At 36.8% G+C, this 20,070-nt stretch overlaps 2 protein-coding genes across 2 annotated transcripts in view; one reads left to right on the top strand and one right to left on the bottom strand.

Moving 5' to 3' along the window:
- Positions 1 to 20,070, top strand: part of LOC134649606 (ATP-dependent (S)-NAD(P)H-hydrate dehydratase) — a 395,537-nt gene that overhangs the window by 220,237 nt on the left and 155,230 nt on the right. The gene's annotated exons all lie outside the window — the stretch shown is intronic.
- Positions 708 to 20,070, bottom strand: part of LOC134649573 (alanine--glyoxylate aminotransferase 2-like) — a 393,462-nt gene continuing 374,099 nt past the window's right edge. Inside the window, exon 11 of the mRNA XM_063504372.1 lies at positions 708 to 718. The gene's annotated coding sequence lies outside the window, so the exon portion shown is untranslated. The remainder of the gene's footprint in view (positions 719 to 20,070) is intronic.

The following is a 20,070-nucleotide window of genomic DNA, read 5'->3' as shown; positions in this document are numbered from 1 at the left end:
ACTTTGTGTAAAACAGTATCAAGGCACTTTAGCAGACAGAAGTAAAAAAAAAATAAGCGGTGGGCAACAACAATTACGAGTATATATATACTTACCGAGTACCTACAGGAATACTAAAAACACATAAAGAATACGATACGATTAAAAATCATGAAGGTTTCGATCAATATGTTACCAAGTTTTTTTATACTCTTGTATGTAATTTTAGTTTTAAGTTTATCACGAATAAAATACTTGATTCTGAAGTTATTAACAAGCAATAAGTTGGTATGAACAGTTAAGTAATTGATAATATTACCCGCGTACACGTATTAAGTCCAACCCTTCTGCAGCTCACGTTAAGTTGATAAAACCTTACATTACGGGTAGCTTTCCGACATGTTTTGACGACCGTGCCATCACATGGGAGACTATTTTACCATGAAAAAGGTGACGTGAAATAATCGGAGAAATCAAGGAATAAGATTATTCAGATTCGACATTTCATCTTATCATTTTATTCTACGAGTACAACGGACAGTCTTAAAAATACTTGTCTTCGGAAGGAGACACAAAAATTCAGCAGGAAATGAAGTTGGTAATACTAAAGTTTAATACAGCGCGCTACTTAAGAGGTTTTCACAAATATTCACGCTAAATTATATGCAGCGAACAAATACAATCTTAAAACTGGCCCAGAGCTGCAGTCACAATAAAATTAAGTAACACGGAACTAAATCTGCTTTAAAGCACTTTTTGAAAATGAAAAGCTCTTTGTTTTATATGTTTGTTGTGACATTTAATAATATTTTCACGATGTGCGAGTATTCTTTGTAGCGCTAAAAATACACATTCTCTTCGTTACGTTGTTCAATGTGCTTTTTCTTGTCGCTTGAATTATTAACTTTGAAACATTGTATAACCTTACAGCAAAGTCATTAGAGAAACCTATTATAAAACTCTACTTATTTGTGCTACTTTTTTTAGTTTGCATGCGACTTGCAATCCGGAGGCCGCGGGTTCGAACCTCGTACCAATGAGTTTTTCGGAACTTATTTACGAAATATCATTTGATATTTACCAGTCGCTTTTCGGTGAAGGAAAACATCGTGAGGAAACCGGACTAATCCCAATACGGGCCTAGTTTACCCTCTGGGTTGGAAGGTCAGATGGCAGTCGCTTTCGTAAAAACTAGTGCCCGCGCCAATTACTGGGGTTAGTTGCCAAGCGAACCCTAGGCTCCCATGAGCCGTGGCAAAAATGCCGGGATAACGCGAGGAAGATGATGATGAGTCTTTTACATACTGAGGATCTACTGTGAAAACAGAAAAATTTAATATCGTTATCTGCCTGTCTATCGCTCAAATATGCAAGAGTGATAGAGAGGCAGATAACAAAATTTCCATCTGTGATATCTGAGATTTTTCTTAATTCATTCTTACTACTGTTTGTGTAATTTCCTTGGCCTTCATTTTAATATAAACAACGAATAACACGCTGTATATATTTATGTTTAAGTAGACAGGCTAATCAAATCTCTCAATCCGTACTTATTTTTATAAATTCCAAATATATAACACTATGCTACTTGTTAAGTACCTACATGCAAAAGGAGCTTCACTTAATCTTTTCACTCATTTGGATGCTGATAAGCAATAATGTGTTTACCCACATAAGCACCATTTTGAGAAATAGCGTCTAAAGATTTTTTCGCGGTTTTTGAGTGTTTGTTCTAAAAATTAAAGATTTTGATTAAAGTGTTGTATTTGTCAGTTTAAATACGATTAATACTAGTGATTTATACTTATAATTCTCGTAATAAATTTAAATTTGTCGCAATAGTCCCCTTTTTGTTTATTGCGAATTGCATCATGACGTCAAACTTTTTCAAGAACGTGTCATTATACTTAACACAGTTTTGCTAATTGTGTAAAACTGCCTTTGAACTTATAATCAACATGTTATAGCACATAACTTGTTGTGGTTAAATACCAAAATTCTATAAATTTTGTTTTGCATTAATTAATCAAGCCTCATAATGCATATTTTTTTCGATTTGCAAGAATGATTCAAGTGTAACAAGTTATTATTTATTCTGACATTATATGAAATTGAATTAGCATATTATAATTTATAACAGGTACTAATGAAACAATATTTACATAAAACCTAAAAATAACAACTAAAACTAAATATAAAATATCTCTCCAAAGCTGCCCGCTTCTGGAATGGAACCTAGAATGCTGGCGGCGTTGCCCCTTTGAACCGCCAGACTTAAACTTTGAGCCAAGAAGGAGCCCGCCCTGTGGTCGCCCGAGACACCTATTAGTCTGACCGACACTTCCTTTATTAACTGTTTGGTGTCGGTCGACCATGGGCCCAGCGTTTCAATGGCGAGCGCCGCAAAATCGTATCGGTCCGTTATTTAAAATTATTATAATTATAAAAATACCATTATTTTACGAATGCACATACATTCAAATTGTTGAATTTGGCATTTAAATTGAATTGCTTGGAAAAACTACAGCACTTTGCCGTTTTATTTAGTTTAATTAGGTAAACTTTCCTCAAAAATAAAACCCTTAAAAACTAATGTGATTACGCTTTATAAATACCTTATTTCGATCAGCATTAGTAATTATCTCTTTAAAACCGCAACAATTAATATATTTGTGCACTAAATTCGTAAAATTACTTATTATAAACACCATTTTTAGCAACATTTACCTTCATAGCGCTTCTGGTAAAACAAAACTAATGGAATGTGATTTCCGCAACAATGAGTTAACCTCTCTTAAGACATTATTGACATTTTAGTACGCGTTATGGCCATTACTGCAATAAGTTAAGGCACTAAACGCATTAATGCAAAAGAGACAACACATGTTAACGGATTTGTGTTAACCTTTTTTCCTTCTTTTGGAATATTTATAGATTTCAAATCACTAAGGTCCTTTTTGCAAAATGAAGTCGAGCGGACCAGCTACAATATGGCATTAAAATCTCATTTTTAAGTTTTTGTGGGTTGACACATTATTGCTTATCAGCATCCATTTATACTTGAATAGGTATATTTAACTACAATGAATCACTCTACCTATAGTTGCGCACTTCAAACTTAACGAGTCTTCGTTATGTTTCTCCTTCCGAACGAAGTATGTAGTTACCTTTCTGTTACATGAACAATATATCGAAATAAGGAGCTCATTATTTCAGGAAACGTGTACCTACTTAACTACTCGGAAACCCGGAAGTCGATTCTGTATGAACAGTTTGATATGGATTTTATCTGGTTTCGATACGAACTTGATCGTGAGCATCAATCAGTGTTCTCACGCTGGTTGGTAGTTAATTATACTTTTTGTGCAGATATAAGAGCGAGCAGGAATGTCGAATTTTAAATTTAGAAGCCATAAACACAGTAGGCGACAAATTTTAAAGGTATAAAGCTAAAATGGAAAAGCGGTAAAAAGGCACGCAAGCAACGCGGTGTAGTATGAAGGTTGTTTCGAATATTTACTAGTCTCTGCTTGAACTGAGATGGTAATTTGGCCGAGCATGCATGTTTGTCTTGTTAAGGAGGCCTGTGGTCCCACCTCAATAAACAGGAACTAATCGAATTTTTGTAACGAAGCCACAGACAAGACATCCTCTAGACTGAGCATAGTAACACTACCCCCTCTGCCACAAATATACGGTAGTTTAACTCCATTATCGAGTCAAAATGTCTTTGTGTGACGTCCGTGTGTTTGAACGGACCAATCACGGCAAGGGACTCGCTCACCTCGTCCCCCGCACCCCAGTATTTTTAGCAGCATCGGTTTCATGAAATAATTGCTCTAAACTCCGTCTAGACGATTCCTAGTCTATGAACGAAACACAATCAGCACAACGCGAACTCGCTCACTATCCTCAGTAACTGCTCTCTAATTGGGATTGTTATTCACCGTCTGTCGTCGGACGCGGCTAATTCGCGCCCCAAATTCAGTAGTTAGGCTGGGCGCGTACCTTAATTCAATACAAACAGCAAAGTAAAACTGCTCCTGTGTAGTAACTACACAGATCATTTTTCTACTGCGAGTTGGTTGATCACAATAACATAAGAATATTTTTTATTAAATTAGTATAATAACACTACCACTGCTCACTTCGTTTCCGTCCTATTAACAAATCGTAAATTTTTTAAATGAAAACTTCTTTAGCGGCGCTGTGCACTTTTTGAGGTGGGGAAAAAATGTTAAACTCGCGACAGGTCACGTGACCGTAAGACGGACACGTGACCTGATCGAAAAACTGTTACAATGTCCTTGAGTTTTCACTTCTGCCGGCACTCCCGGAGTGCAACCCGTTGTTTTTTTGTTAATATTCACTCTGTGCATGAATGTAGCTCCACTTTGACGGGTATTGGACAAATTTAATTTGTGACTTATAAATAAAATATACAGGTACCAATAAAAAATACCAGCGAAGGCGAAGGGTTCAACTGAGTAATGCACCGTAATACCTACCTACGTGTTTACGTAGGTACGCGGTACCTATGTATTTACAAGTAACGTGGCAAAATGAAGATACAAAATTCGCAAGATCGCTTCATATTTAATGTGGAATCTAATATGGTAGTCTACGTGTAACGAATATGTCTACAACACGATAAATATAACGCAATTAGATATAAAGCGAGTTACGAATGTACGCGATTTGAGTTCGCGCTGATAAACATGCCGGCAATTTGTGTGTTAGTGTTTAATAAAATAGTGTTGCGGTGCTGTCGGGGGATTGGGTGTTAGCTCGTTTGCACTTTGTTGGACGGTAATGATAAAGCAAGCATTATTACTCATTGGCATTATATATTATTCGTGTAAGTATTTTTTTGTGTATGGTTATGGGTTTTTTCTCAAATTTCTTAAACTTTTGATATTGTTATCATATGATCTTGACACGACTCGCAGTGCGCACCAATAGATAAGTTCGAGCGTGATATCTAAAGGTAAAATCGTAACATAATATATCAATTCATTGTGAATGAGATGAATTTGTATTGTTGTGATGATCGATCTATTAAATAGCTACCTGAATAAGGTTACAAAGATATCTGAAGATAAACAATTTTTGAACGGCACTCCCAATCCCTGAAATACACCACATAATGACACAACGAACAGAAACACATCAAAAGTACTTTTGTCATAAATTATTACTTATTTAGGCGTAGATGCTCTGGGGATGGGTGCGAAACTTTAAAAAGCATAATTTTAGTTTTTATTTTCTCAGTTTGGCCTTTTTGGCAGAGCGAATTGTTCTCGTTGTTCATTTGCTAAACAAATTTGCGGATGTAATGGACAAAAATCAAAATGCAAAAGAAGAGGATAAAAAAGTTCCTAGAACGTTAAATGAAACAAGTGCAAATAGCTGTTCAAGATTCAATATTATTCTGTGCAAATTACACCATTGCCTCGAGATTTTGTTCATGCAGTTAGGGGAGGATGAAGTCAGTGCGTCTAGTGAGGGTACAGTGGGAATGTTCCTTTGTTCCTGGGCTGTTATTAGACGAACATTACATTACTTACGATAGCATTATTGCAGACCGAACAAGCTAACTTTTCATGGTATTTGCAATGACAAAGTGTTGCAATGCCATTATTTGTGTAAAATTTCTATGAAAATATGGCGTTTATAATGACACCTCCTCACGTTGTTCTGTTCAAGTCTGTCCAAAGTTAGCTTAGACGGACAGGCCAATTCGAACGCATACTGACATCAGGATGATATTTGAATGATGTCATGTAGTTATCGTGCGTCTCACTCGCGCCAACGACAATAAGGACATATAGGTACCTACATGTACGGAGAAGTACAAGTGAAATTGGCAATAACTGAATGAAAATTTCGATGTAATTCTGATGTCAGTGTACTTACGTTCGAATAGGCCTAAGAATATTTTTAAAACCGTAACATTAACGCAATAAAAATCTAAGTTTCCCAATAATCTGTTGAGTCGGGAACATTCCCACCTAGAAAACAACCCATCACTAAAAGGAGTGAGAATGAAGTCAGTGCGTCCAATTGGATAGCATATTTTAGCGTCTGGCGGCGGGCCACTGTCGTCGACACCCCCTAATGTTTTCCTGTTCCCCCCTAATGTGCCTACTTAACGAACTAAACTTTCTTATCGAACAAACCAACATCTCTGCCGAGTTTCAAAGTAATAACATAAAATTACAACTGTTAACCAGAGTTTGCTAGTTTGCGTAAATCAAATTAAATAATTGCCATGTTTGCAGAAATTATGAGAATGCTGATTGAATTAGTGTGAATTCAGAATTGAATTTGGTATTTATTGATGGAGTTAAATTGAGAACTATCTATTGACAATTGTAATATTAACAATTGAGCACTACGTACTGTAAATTGTATTATTAACAACCCGTGTTGAAGGAACGAGGAAAATAACAATTTGTGTTAGGTACGGGCAAAAAATGTATGTAACAAAATGTTCTCATGTTGTCCCGGGATAAAATCGTATCACGTAGGCAGTAACTGGAATATAAATAATGGCTTAGGCCGTCGTTTTCGTCACTTGTTGTCCTGTGACTTGCCACTTAGGTGTTAAGTGTATTTTACATCATTGATATGACATGACCTGAATTAAGTTTTTTTTAAGTAGTACAGTTTGCTAAACCATATTATACCTTTTTGGTACGTTATGTTCTTATGGTAGATTTACAATAAGCTTTATTTAAATTATCTTTTTATCGTTCTATTTATATATTTATCGCACATAAGAAAACACACTATACAAAAGGCGACATTACTTTTGGATAACGCTAATCGATAAAAAAATCTTTAGAAATTACCGACATTACCGGTATTTCTCCTACCGGTATTTACCGGTTGCATTCCCTAGTTATTTTATGTCACATGTGGGAAAACGATGATGAACGTGATGAAGCATAATTATGATGAAGTGACACTTTGCCGAAATACCTGACACAAAGTAGGTGAACCTGACATCAAACCCATATTAAATTATATCCGTACCTGAGAGGCATAACACTGTAAGTCCATTTTTTGTGATTTTCGGTTTTTTACAGTATCGTACTCGTACATAATTTCTGATGCTCCATCGATCCATAAAACTATATTTATCGATAATACTACCAATTCGAAGTTTTTCAAATGCATTTTACTGTAAGTGTATAACCCTCTTGGAAACATTTTGATGTAAGTGAAATACAGTAAAATGCTACTATAGGTTCATTTTAAGGTATGTCCAGAGAGTTTACGGTTCTGAGTGCATATACACTATAATGCTAGGCATATTCCTGGTCCTGACTAAAATTAAAATTTCCATATTATAATCAATTTAAGTTGATTACAATGGTCATTTGCATTTAAATGGACTTGTTATCAATGTATTTTCAATCACGTTAAGGATCTTTAATATTACTGTAACTCCTCGAATTTGAAATACACTTAGAAGCAGAATACTGTATGTGGGGTAGTTTTTTTAGTTTTATTGAAAAATATATCTTCTAAGTACAAAATGATAACTCGAAAGTAACACATAATAATGTCAAATATATTTACTGTTGATTAATTTAAAAAACTGTGACACAAACCTCTTATGTGTGTAATTTTATGTTGTTCGAAAATCCTTGTAACACAAATTTTGACACAAAATCGCTTCTCCTGTAAAATTACTAAAATGGCACTTACAGTGTTATGCCTCTCAGGTACGGATGTAGGAATCTTATCAGTCATTAGGACGTCTCGCTTGCACTAATACATGAACGGACAAGTCCGAACAATGAACGAGCGAATCACAGCTAACTGGTATGATTCAAATATCGGTTTGACGTCAGGTGCACGTTCGAATTGGCCTTTAGGTATTACGTGTTACACTAATTGCCGCAGCGAATGTGTTAAAATGAAATGTCCATAATGCATTACGGGTTTTTAGTACAAGCAACGGGCTCAAACATTTTCGAATCGTTCCGTTTTGAAAACACGATATTGGGGCAGGAGTTATTTGTTCCCATCAATACAATTTGGAAAAGCCTTGTTTTTCAGCATGTCCACTCTGCAAAATTGACTCAATATTTTTATTGCGAAAAGTCATGTGAGCTGAAAGGCAATATGGAAATGATTAAAGTAACCCGATGAAAAAGCCCGTAGGTACTTGCATGTATAATAATGCAATATCAATTAACTATTCTGTTTTACTTTTGGATACAATATTGACATTATGCGCATTAATTTATGGTTGATATGTTAATCATGGTTTAAGCTCGATAATGAGCAACGTCGATATCGTATAATGTTTTTTTTTAATGAATATTAAAGTATTATTAATTTTACAAAATAAACGTTCCTTCATTCTGATATCCAGTGTTCGTGACACAACTAGACATTGTTCGGGTAATGAAAGATGACATTAATGGTAATCCCCAAGCCAGTTCGCAATCGTAATAATAAAAAAAAATCGCACAGTTATTCTTTGGATCGATCCCCTGTCGACATAAAGACAGCTTGATTGATGCGGCTACGATGTTTGTTGTCGTAGTACGACAAATGTAATGGCCTATTTGGTTCGGTTACGCATTACTTCAATCCAAGTCGTGAGATTAATGCAGACAGAATTTTATGGAGACGCCTGCTGTGCTGGTGGGCCGAAAAAAAAAACTAGGTTTCCAGAATGGATATTTTGGAAGATGGCAGTTGTTTTTAAATATTTATGAAGACATAAGTTTTCTGGACAAGACCTTTAATAATAGCTACCAATCACATGGCACAAGCTTCTAAAAGGCAATCAGCATAGGATGTAAACCTACAGGTTACAAGCGCGTTGCAAACCCAGTATAGATATACAAATATTCACTGAGTTGCTAGGTTGCAACTTAACTGGTTGATGGAATTGCATCCCTACTCACCATCAGGAACACGACATACACAATACACACAGAATACTTAGTAACTAGGGGTAACCCTGTTGGGGGAGATGAAATTGTATTGTGCTATCTAACTAAAACCTCAATTATGAATGAATAACAAATCCCGGAAAGCGTGTGATAGAAAAACTTAAGCAAACACACGTGACACGTGTATACACTTGAAAGACTAACTAACTAACTTGTCACAATAGGTACAATACAAAACTTTCCCTTTATTTGTAATATCATGTAGCCAAATATATTGGTTACCGGGAAGTTTGAGTGTCGTCTCTTTGTATACTATTCGACACGTGTTCGAGCTGCCAAATTATTTCTTGATTCTAACTTAATACTTATGAACACATTCCGTTACGCGTGAAACGGATTTGGAGCCTAAATACACTGGCGTTCTGTCTGAAAGAAACGAAATTAACAAGAGTCTAGATAACTCGTTGCAAATTATGTCATTGCACTTTTTATGGAATGGGGTGTCCAGTACTGAACATGATTATGTGACGCTTTTGTAATATCTAACAATCTGGGTGACTAGGGACATTTATACTTTGATTGTAAGTACCTACTAATAAGTAGTAGTAGTAATCACTTTATTGTACACAACACAGGTTTACATAATATTACTAATTAGCACGTTTCTTACATAATAGCGTGTTTTTTTCTAATTAATATTAATGCCATTTTGTTAAATCAGTAGGTTATATTAAGTTATGCTACCACTAGTTTAACGAAGCGCTTTCATCTAACCCTACACTACAAAGAAAAATACCTCGTAATAAACCAATTTTGCTGAATATCCGGAACGATCGTCTAGTATAATATTACTCACCTATTTTTTAAGTACCTACCGGATCTACATAGGTATAACTATGTGATACAAGACTGGCCACTCAGCGCCTGCTATAGGAACGTTAGTGCCGCGTCATCAAATAATTTCACCAACTATTACAAAAACGCATAAAACAAGTTATGACTGTTATGAGAGCGATACGTATCACTGCTACATTGTGCCAGGCAATTTTCCTAGCGGCTTATATCACCGAGTTACGAGTGCGTTATTCCATAATATATGAGTTTCATTTGCTTAAAAGCTTTATACATTTGTCGTTCTGAATGCATTTACGGCAACGATGGCGCCATAATTAATAATAACCTGTCACACGCGATCATATTATAAAGATCTGTGAATAAATTTTCAGTTAACTTGGCGCAGAGAAGGGAGAAATTAAATGATTTAAAGGTAGAAGTCTTAAGGCGGTGCTGATTTTTTATGAGAATTGCCTTTGCTTCTTTCTCCTCAGTTAAAGTCAATAGGGATTTTGAAATCGCGGATGAAAGCGCTGAATGGTAAAAGTGCACTTACCTACAGTCGGATGCACTGGTCTTTTTCTGAAAATAATTATAACTCTCAACTTTATTTGCAGGTATCAATGCAATCCAACCTTTTGATAATAGAGGCGACGAGATTTTATTAATACGTGAATTCTGGCAGTGTAAACATAGCAAAAAGCCTTTCGGACTTTTGGCATATATATGCTACCTGAGCATTGGTCAAAAAATTTTGGGCGTTAGGTTAACATACTTCCACATTCCATAATCCACTAATCTTACGTGAATATGTCTATCTCTATGCATGAATGTAAATAATTAAACTATCGACGTTTTAACCCTCCGTCTTCAATATGAGCTGTATAATAGTGTCTGCTGAAGGAGAGCTTCAAGTTATTTGCAAACTTTACTGAGGTTAAGTAATATGTTTCAGATGAGAGTCTGCTCAAATTATAACTACGAAATGTGCCAATTATGAACACACATTTCTACAAAGTTTAGTTGCAGAAATTTGCGTGGAAATTTCTCATAAGATTTTGGAGTTGGCTACTTAAATTTACGCTTTATACTTACCACTGTATAAAGCAGTGGTGGGCAAACTTTCTTCATGGGGGGCCAGAAAGCTTGAAAAATTTCGGAGGAGGGCCAGAATTGCAGCAAAACTGGAAATTTAAAAAGTTTACGGTTTTATAAGAAACTTCTCAAGCTTTTTTTACAGCAAAAAAATAAAAACCAAAAATATAAATATAAATATATATAAGTATATATTTATTTCAAATGAATTATTCATCTATCTATCTATCTATATGTACCTATTCAAATATTTTACTTCATAATGGGTGAATCCTCAAAATATAATCATCGCGGGCCATATACAAATTATTTCAATGTATCCGCGGCGGGCCGGATAAAATGGTTTCGCGGGCCGGAGTTGGCCCGCGGGCCGTACTTTGCCCACCGCTGGTATAAAGTAACTAGGTATGAAGATGCATCGAATTTGTAGATTATAATGGCGTTACAGATGTAGTGCATTATTTTGCGTATTTTTACGGAGACGTACGACCGTGTCTTGCTATTTCAGTCAGTCTCGGTACATAAAGTACTGATGTTGATTGAAGTAGCATGACAAATACGAACGTTTCAGAGAAAATACGAAGGAAAACAATTACGCTGTCAAGTCTACGAGTATTAAGTAGCAGTGAACGGCGTTTTGGTTGCCACTCGGGGTGAATGACCTCAATAACTGTTTATTTAATGACGGATATGTTACCTACATTTAAATAGTATGTTTATTTACATACTGCCATGACAACGTCAATATATATATATTTGAACATAGGTAAAGAGTCTTGAAAAGGAGTCCGCAACATAAATGTCAAATAACATTGAGTTTTTCTTTATTGATTTAAATGCCATTTAAATTATGAGTGGCCACCTTGCGGGGCTTACGGTCACGTGATCGCCTTACGCCCCTTACGGTCACGTGATCGCCTTACGCTGTCTCGAGTTCATTTTTTCTCCACCTCAAAAAGTGCCCAGCGCCGCTAAAGAAGTTTTCACTTCAAAAATCTCAAACAATGACACAATACCGAAGCAAATATTGGCACCAGTTTCCATATTTCCGAAAAAGGAAAACTTTATTCGCCCGCGGTTTTCATCGACGTTTTGTGGGAGTGTGACACGCTGTCTCGCTCGTTTGAGCCTTTTGTTAACTGATTTTTTTGAGGTGACAAATCTATTTGGAAATAGAAGCTCTGAAGTGTATAAGAATAAAGGGGTGAGTTGTCAAACCCGATAAGTCGTGTAAAAGGGTTTTTGAAATTAGAACATATTATGTGACAGAATGATAAAATATTTGGATTTAACGGGTTTGATCGCCCAGCCGGGCTAGCACATGATAGGCGCGACAGTATCTCGCGGCGAGATAGATACCCGTCCCTCTTTTATTAACACAGTTAGAAAAAGACGGGTAGTCATCATAACATAAGACTTTCCGTTCGGTGCTACATCTATTGTCAAGTAGCAGTACTGATAGTTCCGCTACTCGATGCTAGATGTAGACACTGAAATTAATTCTTTTTGGTATCAACACTGATGTATGGAGTGAGCACTCTTGTCTTACTATATTTCTCTATGGCTAGACATAGTTTCAATGGTCCTCAATGGTGTTTCATAAATCGTGGAGGATATTTTGCTATTGAAATCATAGACAGAAATTATTTATACGTGGTAACGATTAAAAACGACTGCTTTATAATATTTATTTCTGGTAGTACCTAATCAACTATTTACAAATGCTTAAAAATTCCGATTTCGATGACGGCAGACGTTTTTCTTTGTACGAAAAGTTGGACGGTTCCACGGTAGTTACATTGACTCTCTTACAAACACAGTCCCTGACCAGGTTTAGATATGAAGTTTACAGCAACAAAGAGATGTGGCATAATAGGTGCAGTTGCAGTTGGTTGCAACGTTTGTCCCAAGTTTCTCTAGCAACGACAACAATACACAATAGCACCCTTGCCATTCCTCATAACCAATTTACAAGTAAGCGCCCTTCTTGGAAATGCAGCCGTTTTAGCTGCAGACAGCAGCATAAGGCACCAACAGCTAAAATGATAAGGACTGTCCATCTCACGTTCTATACAAACCAAAGAAATCCATACAGTCGGATAATAAACAATTTGATTATCATTGATTCAGACTACACAGCGTTCCTGCGCTGCCATCAACATAAATTTTAACTGAACTTTTGACATTTGCTGTAAGTAGCCATGAAGTCGGCAGTAATGCTTCACCGCAATATTATAGCAGTAAAAGTACCATTCAGATTCAAACTGCACCAGCGGTACTGTTACAATATGTCACTATTTTCAGGTAGGTATCGACATTGATTTTGACATTTGCCGCAGCACAGCAGTAACGCCAACTTATCAACCACCTCAGTTTAACGGTAAACGTCTTACCTAGTAATCACTATATTGTGCGGAGACTACCAGTCTTTATTTTTGACTGATCTCTGATGTGGCTCACAGGCGCCGTATAATCATGCAACAAAGCTGGGGCCAAAGCATTCCTCCGTAATTAGTTACAGACGGGGCCTTTGATTCTATGGAGTGTACGTTGATTTCCGGATTGTTTGTATCGTGAACTGTTGAAATCAAACTACGTTCATCAGAAATTAAATGTACTTATCATATTGTCATAATTTATAATTTATTTATTGCTTTTATTGGCTTTAACCCTTTAATGCTCAAAAAAAATTTTAATTTTTTTTCTGGTTTCGAGCCCTTAAATGAGTTCCAAGGGGTAATATAAACTACAGAAAAATAATAAAAAAAATATTTTGTATATCATATTCTAGAAAACATATGCTAAGAATACTTGACATTGCCCAACATTCAACATTTGACCATTGGCAACCAATGTCCAGTATTCTTGACATTGCGCATGGCTTAGAGAAAATAAATTAATATCAAATTTTTAGTTTTTATATAAAAAGTTATTATTGAGCAACGTCAAAAGAGTAGAAACATTTTATTATTGCCTAGGCAAGGCATTCATCTCAATTTGCATTGATGAGCACTCCATGTTCATGTTTCCTTTTTTTGAAATACCTACCTACATCGTTCGTATGAGGTGTACACTGGCAAGTGTCCTGTTATTATACTGAACTACAGATGGAGGTCTTGGAACTACTGTTGCTTTTCTGGCCACCAACATATCAGCTAAATTAACACCTCCCAATATGAGCGTTGTATAATGTTTTACGGTCTGAAGGTAGTCGACGTTGATCCGCGCTCTTTCAACATGTGAAGTCCCACGCGAAGCCTTATAGCTTGTTCTACGAAAATCTGGATATCCAAAGAAGTTCGTAAACCTCATTCGTCAATTTCACGATTGTATGAAAGCATAGGTTCAACATGAAAATGAACTCTCTGAGGTGAACCAGGTTACAAGCGGAGTGAAGCAGGAATGTGTCACGGCACCCACACTCTTTGCCATATAGTTCTCAGTGGTGATGAGAGAAGCTTTAAAGTGTTGTGGAAATCAAAAAACCACTAAATGTGAGGACTGAGAAAGGTGTCTTTGACATATCAAGGTTCAAGGCGAAGTCTAAAGTGTGACGAGTCTCCATATTAGAGATACTCTACCTGCGCTGACGACGTATGCCTTATGTTTGATAGTATGCCAACAATATAAGTGCTTCCAATACGCAAATCCTTAAACAACCACCCCGGGGAATTGAATTTGATTCAACACCGCTGAATTTAGATGGGAAACCAATAGATGAAGTCTGTCATTTTAAATATCTTGGGAGCACTATACGACATGACAATACTCTGGCTTCAGAAATACCATCTCGCATTTCCAACGCTACTGCCAGTTTCGGGCGACTCACTGATCGTGTGTGGAGGTCCCATTATATCAATCTTGAGACTAAAGGGGCACAGATTACCAGTTCGCCGGACGATATCAGCCTGTCAGTTAAACGCAAAAGGTGATAGTCCCGAACAACGGACAGGCTGATATCGTCCGATGAACTGGTAATCTGTGGGCCCCTTTGGATAAACGTCCATAAGGCCCTAATAATCCCCAGTCCATCTGTATGGTGCAGAGATATGGTGCCTGTGCAAGTCAGATATCAAAAGACTAGACACCTAGCACCTAAGATGTATACTTAGGATTAAATGGCAGGATCGTATTCCAAACTCCGCGTTCCGCGGTTCTGCGTCGTTCCGGGATGTACGGCATGGAGGCACTATTGATGCAGCGTCTGCTCAGGTGGTGTGGGCATGTTCTCCGAATGGACAATCGCCGCTTGCCTAAAGCTATATTCTACTCAGAATTAGCAGAGGGTAAGCATGACGGCCAATACCTCCGATATAAGGACGTGCATAAGCGTCACCTAAACGCGTGTGCTATCGATCCTGCACGTTTGGGAAGAGCTCGCTGCGAAACGGTCATCTTCGTGGTCTACCACCTTTGAATTCATCAAGTCGTGTATGTTGCATCTTTTCTCATATTATACTTTATCTTCGCAATGTTAAAAATACTTAACAGCCCAACAAGAATGTACTTTATTCAGAGTCGCGCAATGCTAAGAATGCTTAACATGCGTTACACTAAGTATATTTCTAAGAATGTCGCGAAGCTAAGCATTCTTAACACACATAATGGTAGCCCAGTCCTGTGTTAGTTAGGCTTCCATTTTATTAGAAATACATGAAAACACAAATCACACACCTTCAAGAATACATTGTAATAGTATTTCAATAAATATTATAGGTATAAATATTTTTAAATATTTTATAATTACCTTACGTCCTACGGTCGATTGCTGTCGCGGCACCATCTTGCCCCTAATTGTCAAAATACGTGCCCCTGAGCAATGCCCTCACTCGTCGAAGATAAGTTAGGTTTCAAACTATCATTATATTTAAAAAAGAATTGAGTTTAAGTGAAAATTACGTTACAATATTTTTTTGAACCTGGTGTAAAGTATTCTTGGCATTGCGAATTAAAGGGTTAAAAGACTTTAAAGTATTTACATGTTCCAGCTTAAACCACGTAGGGGCACAGCAATATACATAAAGACTTATTTTAGGACTTATAAACTAGGACTCAATTAACAATATTACGACTTTTAATTAAGATAGTTTAGATAAAAGTATAAGTACAATTTACGACGTCTGATTGCGAATCCCAATGTAAATGAATGCTAGATATTATTCAGTCTATAGCGATTGGACAGCCCTGTCTGCGATGCATTAGCTGAACAAACAAACTAGCCGGATTGCGATTTATGCACAACCCGTTATAAACGCACTAGGTAGTAGGTGCCCCTACTGCATATAACATGCACGGTACCTAGGTATAATATACCTCATCGTATTATGATTATGAATAGATAGGCTATTTGTATTAGATATTACGGTAAGATCTTGTAGTCGATCATGGGTGATTTGTTTTCATTTTTGTAAAATCTTGAGTTTAATCATTCTTCACAATTCATTATTCGCATGTAAGACACTCCACTGTAAACTAGTTTGTTGATCAGATAATAATCAAACAAATATTGAAAACTATGAAGCTATTTAGATTTTTTTTCGTCAAAAGGATGACATAGTTCATAAATCACCGGCAGATAATTTTCCCAAAACGAACTAAAACAAGGTATTTTGTCTGACAAAGCAAGACAAAGTGTTTTCCGTCTGGCCGTTTCCTGACTGATTATTGAAATCGCTCAAAACTTTTAAACAATGCTTCCGGCTCAGCTAATTGAATTTGATTGGGAAAGCAAGCGGTATAATTAACATGATATTTTCAACAAATATAAACTTTTAATGGCTTGTTAGATAGGCTTTGTTAAGTAAAGAGAGTTATAAATGGTTTAAATATAAAAACGCTTTTATATGCATTTATTATCTCTCTCTAGTAGGTACTTATTAGTACAGCGATTCCATTTTGGAGTCAAGAAAATCTGTATAATATATAGTTTTATATTTCAGGTAGTAACAATTCTCGTTTAAGGGCTCAGGAAGAGGCAATATAAAATCCGCGCTAAAATGCACGTTTCCTTCATCAAAAACGTTTTTTGATACATAGAGAAAAAAATACAAAGAGTGCTCACTCCATACATCAGTTTTAGTACCAAAAAGACTATTAGCATCTAGCATCGAGTAGCGGAACTATCAGTACTGCTACTTGACAATAGATGTAGCACCGACCGGAAAGTCTTATGCTGTTGAGATAAGACTATCCGGTCGGTTCTACATCTATTGTCAAGTAGCAGTACTGATAGTTCCGCTACTATGCTAGATGTAGACACTGAAATTAATAGTCTGAACTGATGTATGGAGTGAGCACTCTTGTCTTACTTATTTCTCTATGGTTGATATCAGTAAAAACGCCTTTGGTTGAGTTACCGAATTTTCTCCATAGAACAATAGATTTTTCGAAATATTATTTTTCAAGACTCAATTTGAAAAATCTATTTTAGAGATTATGTATCGTATTAAAATGTGTTCCTCCTACAGAAATTATGTTAAAAAAACATACCTACACTAGTTTTTACGCATCAAAAAAAAAAAGCTAGAGGTCGGTGGACGAGATAGATAGATAGATATTTTTATTTATTTCTTATTGGAAATTACATGGTATTTAACAATGTCACAATGTTTCCAAATAACATGAATTCACAAAAAGATCGTCAGATTGTAAACAATAATACATTAAAACAATTAAGAATTAAGTAAAAAATATAAAACAATAAATTAATAATCATAATTGTAAAATCTTCGCTGGTCTCAGGTGTTGTAAAGGTGGTGAAATAATAAGTGGACTGTAGTTTAACGCTGGTTTACTTTCTAAATTACAAAATACAAAAAGTGGCAAAGTGGATTGTCGTTGGGAATCGAGAGAATGACAAAGTAAGTTTTTTGAAAGCTCTATAACTGTCAAAGCTTTGAATACCAAATTGCCATAGTTAAGTTTGAACATAGAGATTTGAATTATGATTTAATTTATACATTTCATTGCATATTTTAATTAAAAAATAGACAATTTGAATAATATTAATTATGAAATAATATATTAATTATGAATAACTGCATCATCAGAAACTTGTATCGACCATGCATATACAAACATACACAAGAGCATGATTTGTGATGTATATTGTAAAGAAATGTATCTGTCTGATCACTTAAGTGTAAATATCATTATAAATATTAATCATTCTGTTTCTCCGATTAAGTACATAACTAAACAAACATTTTCAAGTCAAAACAAATACAATTTCATTCAGAGCCTCGAGTTATATGACTGGGATTGCGTTTTATTAAAAAATCAATGCCCCAATAAAATAACTACATCAGTAATTAATATTCTTAAACACTATTATGATATTCACTTTCCTAAGCGAAAACAACCTATTAAAAAGATTGTAAACACATGGGTGAATAACCTCTTACGTAAACTACGCCATAAATTGTGTGCAACCAAAGTTAAGTTATCTAAACAACCCAATGACATCGAGTTACATTCGAGCCTATTAAAATTGGAAACAGCGTATTGGGCTACATTACGTAATGACCGTGTAGAATTTATAAATAGCAAAATAGTGTGTAGCGCAGGTGGTAATGTCTGTCGGGCTATGTGGAGCGTCATCTCGTCAGAGACATGCCGGCGCAGTAGCAGCAGGAGCGGACCCCTGAACGTGCTCGTGAGCCGTGCGCCGGGCGACTGCGAGGCTGCGCGCGCCGCGGCCGCCGCCGCCCAGCTTAACCACTACTACACTCACACGAACAATGACTCGCGCCCGTGCATAGATGATGCACTCGCATATCTCGCCAGATATCTGCCACAGGTACCATCTGCTTTCTTATTTAAACCGTTCACTCTTGAGGAAATGGTGAAAACATGTAAGGTCGTTAAACGTAAACAATCTAAGGACATCCATGATATGACGACCTATGTCATTGATCTTCTCCCGCTGAATGTCATATCCTTACTGCTTTTTATATTTAATAAATGTGTTAACGCGGGGGTGTACCCCGACACGTTAAAGTTAGTTAAAGTTCAGCCTATCTATAAGGGAAAGGGTGAAATGCATATACCTAAATTCTATAGGCCGATATCCCTTATACCTACAATATCCAAGGTCTTTGAGCGCCTATTAAGTACGCGGATGATGCAACATATTATATCAAATAATCTTTTGAATAGCCAGCAGTATGCCTACCAGACAGGTCGTTCGACGACGGATGCGGCGCGCGATGTGGTCGCGCGAGTGATGGTGCATCTCGAGGCCGGGCGGCAGGTCGCAGCGATATTCTGCGACCTTTCGCGCGCCTTTGAGATGATCGACCACTCATTGCTCCTCTCGAAATTGGCACGCTACGGCTTCGAGGGCAACTTTCTCAACACGATTGCCTCTTTTCTCAGCAATCGACAGCAAAGCACCGTTGTTCTTGGCGTGAAGTCAAACCTCGAACCCGTAGGGGCTTGTGGTACCGCAAGGATCGATGATGGGCAATAACCTTTTTTTGATACTAGTTAACGATATTATGACGGCGTGCCCTGAGCCTGAATATATTATGTTCGCAGATGACACGTGCATAATAGTTAACGCAGATAATTTTGACAACCTAAAAATAAAAACGAATAAAGTAATTAATAACATTGCCAAGTGGTTCTCGTCAAACGGCATGCTACTTAATATTGAAAAAAACAAATATTATGCATTTTCAACTTCGTAAAACTGGTATATGTCCACTAGATATAGTCGTAAACAATGTAAAACTCCCCCAGGTTGAGCAAGCAAAATATCTGGGTTTTACTATAGACTCGGGACTAACCTGGACCCCCCATATAGATGTGGTCTCTGACAGGCTAGCGTCAGCGTGCTTCGCCCTTGGCAGACTCGCGCCATCCCTAACGCCTCAAAACCTCAGAGTAGCATACTATGGGTACTTCCACTCAATTTTAACTCAAGGTGTAGAACTATGGGCTACTGCAGCTGAATGTGATAGACTATTTAGATTACAAAAACGTGCCCTAAGGATAATCTCAAAGAAACCCTATGATTATCCAGCTAAGTCATTATTTATAGAATACAAAATACTTACGCTACCATGTGTTTACATACTAACAGCCTGCAAATATGTAAGGTCTAATCTGGGGCTATATACAACTCGTGGGCAGAACCACGGCCGCAACACGCGCGGCGAGCACCTTCTGCTAGTCCCGCGCTGCCGACTGGCCAAGGTGCGGAAATCACTCGGTGTCATGGGTGTAAAAATTTATAACACAC

This window comes from Cydia amplana, chromosome 7, assembly GCF_948474715.1.
Source record: "Cydia amplana chromosome 7, ilCydAmpl1.1, whole genome shotgun sequence".
NCBI lineage: Eukaryota > Metazoa > Arthropoda > Insecta > Lepidoptera > Tortricidae > Cydia > Cydia amplana.
The sequence above is the reverse complement of the archived record's forward strand: the minus strand, read 5'-3'. Positions and strand labels throughout refer to the sequence as shown.